Below are 8,245 nucleotides of genomic sequence, written 5' to 3' on the forward strand. Positions count from 1 at the left end.
TGACGGCGCCACCTCGTTCTCGTCCGGCTGCTCGCTGAGCCTTCCCCGACCTCGGCCCACCCGTCCTGCTTCCCGGGCCGGCGGCGGGGCGTGCGCCTCGAGCTGAGCTCCCAGCTGGCCGCCCCCCCTCTTGCACCGCACGCTCCTCAGCAATCCTCCTCGGGCATTCACCTCCGGGACTTCCCCTGAACTTCGGCACCCTGCCGCCCCCTTTCAGCAAAGACACACTTTCCACCCTGCACGCTGGACCTGCAAGATGCAATGATCCCGGGGGAAAATGACCTTCAGTTCTCAAAGCATATCGTGGGACGTCTGTAAGCGTTCTCATCAGCTCTTACTATTTACCTGGCTGCTCTTTGATTCCTACCTCTTTGGTCCCTTCCAGTATTACCTTCTGAACCTGAGAATATACTGGTAAGAATAGGTTAAATACCTGTAATCATTACCTAAAACACAACCAACTCGTCTACAAAAAGTTATATAAAGTGCACAAAAATTAAGCTATACACTGAAGAAGTAACAAAGAAGTAAAAGAGTTCCCTGATCTCAAGATGTACTACTATTGGTGAGATGTAAAGTTCTCTTCCAAAAATCAACAGTAGCGGGGCACTCAGATGGCATAAAGGAATGGGCTGCATTGGGAATTGGGCAAGCTAGGTTTATGGCCTTCCATGTGTCTCTAACTATGGGACTTCAGTAAATTACATAACTCCTCTGGATTTATTTTTTCTTATTTGCAAAATGAGAGGATCGTGTTGAATGATTTTTAGGTCCTTTCCAGCTTTCGAACTCTCTAAAGCTCTCTACAAGCAATGCCAAATAAGTAGCTTGAATTTACTTAGGATCTTGGAAAAGAAAAGGATCAATTTCAGGTGGTGTGTTCAGACGATTTCCTAAAGAACTAGGATTTAAGTATCTAAAATATTAAAGACATGCATTGTATATCCTGTCAATCCATTAAAGTAAGAGCAAAGCATTATTATTTCAGTGACTTGAAAACTTTCACCTGCTATCTAGAGCTTTAAATAAGAAAGTACAATTCTCAGATTCTTCCAGGTTAAGCCTTTCCTCCAATGTGAAAAATAAAAATAATCAGTAATGCTTCTAATTCTTCCTTCCAGTAAGGTCCACTTTCTAGAAATAATGCAATTGCAGAAGCATCTCCCATCTTTATTTATGATGACTGCATGTGTAGTTCAATGAAAGATCTTCATAATTCAAAGTATTTTGCTCTAGTTAAAATGCTTATGAAAATAATGATGTGCAGTTAGATTAAGAAAGTCAATTGGTGTTGGGAAAAGTGATTATTTGTAGAAAGCGCGGGAACTTTATGGATGAAAGTTAAATATAGTACTTAAAAAAGATTCACATGAGGATTAGTAGGAAAATGGAAAACGTATGGGATATCTGGAATAAGTGTGATTAAAAGCTAGACCTCGGGCTAGCATCCTTAATATGGAAGATACTACTGATAAATTAATGGAACTCATATTATCTATATTATCTCTTACTCAAAAGCTTGGCACTATGGCTATATTAACTAGGCAAGTTTATGTTAGGCAAGCATAACTTTCTGGAAGTCACTCAAGAGATCCAGTGTTATAAAATGAAACTTGGAGTTTTTTCACAACACCTGTGAGCACAATAGGGGTCCTGGGTGGTTGATATTAGTATTGTTCACCATATTCCCAAAGTATTAATTAGAAGTGATCATTATATTTTAAGTAGGAAAACATTACATTAACACTACATAGGTGGATGACTAGATAACTCCGGTTAAAATATTTTTCCCCTCAAAAAACAAGGAAAAATATGTTTTCCCTTCAGAAGCAGTAACCTGTTAATCACACAGTGAATTAGGTAAGCATCTCTGATCACAGCATTGCCTCTCTACTGGCTGTCTGCGATGTGTAATGCTACAAAATTAGGGAGATTAGTTCAGCTCAATCAACTTTTATCAAGCATCTATTATGTGCCTACACTTTACCAAATGCTTGGAATAAAGGTATTAGTGTAACTTATGTAATTAGGACATTAGTTCCTTAAGAGCAGAAATCTTGCCCATCGGTGTACACCTAGAGAATAAGCACAATGTTTGGCACATATCCTAGATGCTCAAGAATTAGGTGTTAAGAGAGTGAAAGACGGGGAATCTTTGATCCCAATGTGTATGTGAAATAGAATGAGCTTGGTTTACTTCTCACTGTTATTACTTAAGAGCCGAAATTTCTATCAAGATTGCATTTAGTTCCTCCAGGGGCTTGCTTTCTTTAGGCAGTGTGTCTTAAATGGAATTTCACACCTGCCTATTCTATATCTACCACATGGATTTCTTTTCAGCTGTTCTCCAAATATCTAACTGTTATGTGCTCATCTAAGATGAAGACTGCAGACCACCAACAGATAAGCTATGTATCTAACCCAGTTTAGAGGACACTTTTTTTTTTTTAAGAAGTTCATTGATTTTAGGAAAGGAAGGGAGAGGGAGAGGCAGAAACAGTGATGTGAGAGAGAAAAATCCATCAATTGCCTCCAGCGCATGTCCTGACCGAGGGGTCGAACCTGAAACCTGAGAATGTGTCCTGACCAGGAATGAAACCTGGCACCTGTTGGTGTACAGGACAGTGCTCCAACTGAGCCACACTGGCCAGGGCAGAGAGCACTTTTATATCCATGATTTCACTGAATCTTCAAAACAGTCCTCTGAGGTATCATTCCTACTTTATAGGCAAGGGAAATATGACTTTTGTTACATCGAGCGCAAAGTGGCAGAGCTGAGGCTCAAACCTGGGTCATCTGACTCCAAATCCAACACACTTTCCATGAAGCCATGTGTGCCTTCCAGTTCCACACTGCATACACAAGTTTAGACTTTTTTCTTTCTAACTGGTGAGCACTATGTGAGACAAACGTCTACCTTCCTCTCAGCACTAGTTATTATTCTAATCCTCAGCGTGGTCTATTTTCACAAAGCTACAGTGAAAGGGCCAGTCGTCTCAGGGCCTGACCACGCTGCTGGCGGCCTCGGGCACCGACTCCCCAGCCCACGGCGGGAGCCCGGCGCAGGCTGCCACCGCCCGCCGCCCCCGGACCGGACCCACGCGGCAGCAGCAGTGGCGGGGCGGGGCGCGTGCCCTCGCCCGAGGAGATGGAGGAGGAGGCGATCGCCGACACCCCCGGGAACGAGACGGAGGATGTGGACTTCCTGCCTGGGCTGGAACTGGTCGATCTACTGGACCCCCAGCAACCGGACTGGCCCCTGGAGCCCGGGCTCAGCTCGCCCTGGGGGGGGCTAGGACTGCACCCTCCATCTTGCCCTGGGTCCTCCATTTTTGGGGCGGCCGCCATGTGCTCAGGAGAGTGCCTTCTTCCCGGAAGCCCAGGCCCCTGCTGGCCACGCCCAGGATTTCTTTAAACTAACCAATGACAATCAAGGGACGTGCGCGCCATAGAGATGACCCGACTCGCGCCTGGCCAATCAGTGGGGCCCACAGTCCCCTCTCCTGCCCTCACTCCACCCCCCTTTAAAACCCCCTGTCCCATCAGGCCTCTCTCTCTCTTGGCCACTGGAGCTTACCGTTACATCGGTGAGTGTGGCAGGGGAGCCAAACCCGGGTTTGAAATAGATGACTCTTTGCTTTTGCATCGGACTGACTGGCTCCCTGGGGGTCTTGGGAACTTTGAAATCTGGGCACAACAACAGATGATACTAAATATAACAGTATATGGACCTGATTCATTGGCAGAAAACCAGCAGGTTTTGTTTTTGTTTTCTTAGAACACTTACTTTAAGAAAACAACCAAATAAAAACTAAAAGCTAGGTTAGAAGACTGGAATATATGTGCAATGCTTTCTTTGAAAGGGTCAAGTTAAGTAGGGACATCGTAAAAAGGCCAAAACAGACTTATAATTCAGGGTGGCTTCAGGAAGCCAAGCAACTCAAGATTTACAACCTTGTCAGCTAAAAAAAGAAAAGTACATAACTCTAGCCACAAGCTTTAGTGGAGTTTTATTTGTGTTTCAGCATAGTGTATTTCTTTTTGTGACACTTCCCTTGGTGTTTTGGCTCATTGTTCCTTTTTGTATTCCCAAGACAACATAATTGGTGCTACTCTTAACTATCAAACTTAAAGGAGTGAAACAGATTAAATAAGATGGGCTAGTTATGCTTTTGAGGAGAACTAAACAATAGTGCTATTTCCCTCCTATGGTGACTTGGAATGGTATTTTTATATGTCCCAGATGTGACCACATTCTGCCTAACATCTGTTAGAGCATTTTATTAAAATAATGAACTAGCATGTGCTTGAAAAGTCAAAAGAATGAATAAAATTTTTCATTCTGATGCAGCATGGAGAGTCCACTGTTTCTTTGCAGTTAATAATGGAATACATAAATAGGAGATATTATTATGACAGCAAATTTCAAACAAAATAAAGTCGGATTTAATAGTAAATGGCTTTCGTTTTCTCATATGAAGAAAGTTTGTTCCATTCAAACAAACTCTGTAGATGTTTTCTTTCAAAATGCTTCCTGCAAGAGATGAAATTTGTGCCTTGGCAAGGATCTAGAAACACCAAAAATCATCCTGGGAACTAACAAGGAATAGATGATGAATATTGAAATCCAGAACTCAAATGGAAACTTCTCTGGGAAAGAAGGCTAGAAGATCCCAGAGGGAAAGCACAGATGAAGAATGCAAACTATTTAAATCAAGTTACAACTTGCTCAAACTGCCTTTATGGACATTTAAATTTTTCCCATCTAAAGCAAGCGTGGGGCTAGAATGATTTTTGTGGGGTGAGAGAGTAGAGGGTAAAGACATCTCTTAATTAACACATTTCTTAGAAATGTGTTTTGTGGTTTTTTTTAGTAGAGAATTTAAAAGAACTGCCAAATCCCACCCATACAAAGAAAGTTTTGTTTTATTTTAGACTACATCAAGATCTGGAAACCTCTGCAGTATCCATCTGCTGACTCATTAGCATTTTTTACTCCACAAAAGCAAACCATTTAAGTATACATTGAATAACATACTAAAGTAGGTTATAATTTAGGTCAGCGATTTTCAGCCGGTGTGCCGTGCCAGGCACACTGGTGTGCCACAAGAATTTTTAAAACATGCCATACCTGACTATTTAAGTCAGGAGCACTGACCTCTTTTCCCTTAGATTATCAAATAAAAAAATGACAACAGCCAACACAACAATAGCCATCTGGTGTGAATGAATCAAAATTATGTCTATATTGTATTTGTGAGATTGGCAAAAAAAATATAACATATTTTCTGGTGTGCCACAGAATTTTAGTAATTAGTTTACATATGCCATGAGTTGAAAAGGTTTTTAAATCTCTGACTTAGATAAATCTGAAAATCATCCTGGTAACCTAGAAAACTAGGGTTTTCTGTGTTACATACAGGAAGAGAGATTTTTCTAAGGATTTTTGTGTGTAGAAAAATTTTGTTTTATCATTTTTTTAAATAAACATATTTCATAGATCATGTATAAGATTCAAATTTGTGCTTCCTTAAGAATTATGAAGTCTGCCACTGGGTAGTAAGATGAGATGAATGTAGCTGCAAATGAACTGTTCTACAACCGTATGATATCCATAGTCAGTGGGATTTCAGTTCTTTGACTTCTTGACATTTGCACATCCTTAGCCTCCAATCTTCTCTCTTGAACTTCATCACATTAGCTGCTCTGGTTTGACCTTTTCCTAAAACACTGAAAGACTACTGTGGGCCTGACCTCAACACCACTGTCCCGTCTTCCACATGATCCAGTTCTTAGCTATTTGGCAACCTATTCATTTCCTGACTTCGCTCCTTAATTAAGCTTGATCATATTTTCATCCAACCTGTAGCTTGGGACTTGACACATAGGGAAAACAAACTGCATTACAAGAAGGTGTCACAAACAACTTGTAGACACCACGCCATTCGTGGTACAGAAAAAGAGCCGTCTGTATTAACAAACACAGAAGATACAGAGCTCATTAGTGGAAAAGAACAGAGGAGCAATGAGGTTGCTATCTTTGGTACTGAATATTCCAGGAATGATCTTGAGTCAGGGGAACCCACATGTTCGGAATGCCCTATGATATTGTTTCAGCTACCCAAAATAAAATAATGACCAACAGGAAGGTTCATTATTGGTGTACTTTCTTTTTAAAAAAAATATATTTTATTGATTTTTTTACAGAGAGGAAGGGAGAGGGATAGAGAGTTAGCAACATCAATCAGCTGCCTCCTGCACACCCCCTACTGGGGATGTGCCCACAACCAAGGTATATGCCTTTGACTGGGATCGAACCCGGGACCCTTCAGTCCGTAGGCCGACACTCTAGCCACTGAGCCAAACAGGTCAGGGCATTATTGGTGTACTTTCAAAAAGAAGTGTACTTGGATGTTGATTTTAAAGACTATTGTCAAAACACTAACATTTCATACTAAGAATAGAAGCTTAAATGCTATACTAGTACATTAATCCTAATATTCCAACTGTAACTTGAAATTTGACTAGTTCTCAAACTATGTTTAACAACTTCCTCTCCTATTTATTTGCTTAGATTAGTAGTGTGCACCATGTCATTATTCATCTTTCAACATCAGTCCTTATTCATTTATTAGAGGCCTTGTGCATGAAATTTGTTCATGGGGGGCAGTCCCTCAGCCAGCGTGCACCCTCTCCAAACTGGGACCCCTTGGGGGATGTCCAACTGCTGGTTCAGGCCTGATTGCCTCCTAACTGCTCCCCTGCCGGCCTTATCGCCCCCAACTGCCCTCCCCTGCCGACCTGGTCGCCCCCAACTGCCCTCCTCCGCAGGCCTGGTCTCCCTCAACTGCCCTCCCATGGTGGCCATCTTGTGATGACATTGCGTGTGACGCCACCTAGGCTTTTCTTATAAGGATATATGGGACCTAGCAATTGACCCAATGTAATATATATGCATTAAATGTATATGTGTACACATTGTTTGCCTTGTTCTTAAGATACATTTGTTATGCTTTTAAGTACTGATAATAATTACAATTTTTAAAAAACAATCACTAAAAATACTTGATTTATATTTTTACAAAATAGTATCTAGTTTAATCATACAATATCTTTTAGAAAATGCAAATTTGAATAGATATAATTTTCTGTCTACCATGTTCATGCAATCAAAATACTCATTGTTAGTCAATGTTTATTAAGAACACGAATATTGCATACATTATTGATGTGCATGGAAAATGAAACAACCTCTAAAGAGGGCAATTTGGTAGTTACCTTTCAAAGTTTTAGGTGCAAATATCTTTTAACCTAAGAAGTCCAATTCCAGGAATGTATCGTACAGAAGCTCACACAAGTGTGCAAAAAATATATACATGGCTGTTAATTTTTGCAGTTTGTGTTGGTAAAAAACTGCACATTTTTGGCTAAATAAATTTTGGTATATTCATACATATAACTGTTAAAATAATGATAGCTGCAAGTACTGATGTAGACAGATATCAAAGATATATTATCAAGTAAAAAAATCAAGTTTCTCCGCAATATGTACCATATTCCACTTTTGTAATACAAAAATATTCAAAATAATATACACCAAACTATTAAGAAGGATTATATTTAAGGAAAAAAGAACCTGTGAGGACTTTGAGTTTCTAAATTACTTCTTAATTTCTGTATTGTTTGAATGTTTCACAATGGAATAAAACATGTTTTATTTTGAAAGCAGCAAAGACACAATTACATATAAAAATCTAATAAAAATGAGTGAAAAATCTCTGCAGATATCTACCTTGTTAGGTGAAGGACTGAAGTAAAGAATACAGCTGTTCTATATCAAGCATCACTAGCCAACACACATAGGAAAACTAGAACTTGGAAACTCTTTACTTTGTTTTTAGTGATCTAGTGATACAATGGCCTTGAAAATCAGGAATTCTAATGCTTATTATTAGGTCTCAATCACCATTCCCATAAACATTTCTAACCCTACTTAGTAAGAATTTAGGCTAAAAGGGAACAAACCAATGATTATAGATCCCTCAAATAACAACCCATTAAAATAATTCTAGGACCTATGTAATTATCTTGGGATTCTAGTTTCTTAATTTATGTCCCACAATCTCTAGGGGGAAATATCAGGTGTTATTTGCTAATTAGACTCTCCGGTACTTTCTCAAGAAATTCTTACTGAATTAGCATGTAATTGCTGGAAGCAAGCACCAATTGCAGGTTGAGAATCAAA

The sequence above is a fragment of the Myotis daubentonii genome, chromosome 18 (assembly GCF_963259705.1).
Source record: "Myotis daubentonii chromosome 18, mMyoDau2.1, whole genome shotgun sequence".
Classification (NCBI taxonomy): domain Eukaryota; kingdom Metazoa; phylum Chordata; class Mammalia; order Chiroptera; family Vespertilionidae; genus Myotis; species Myotis daubentonii.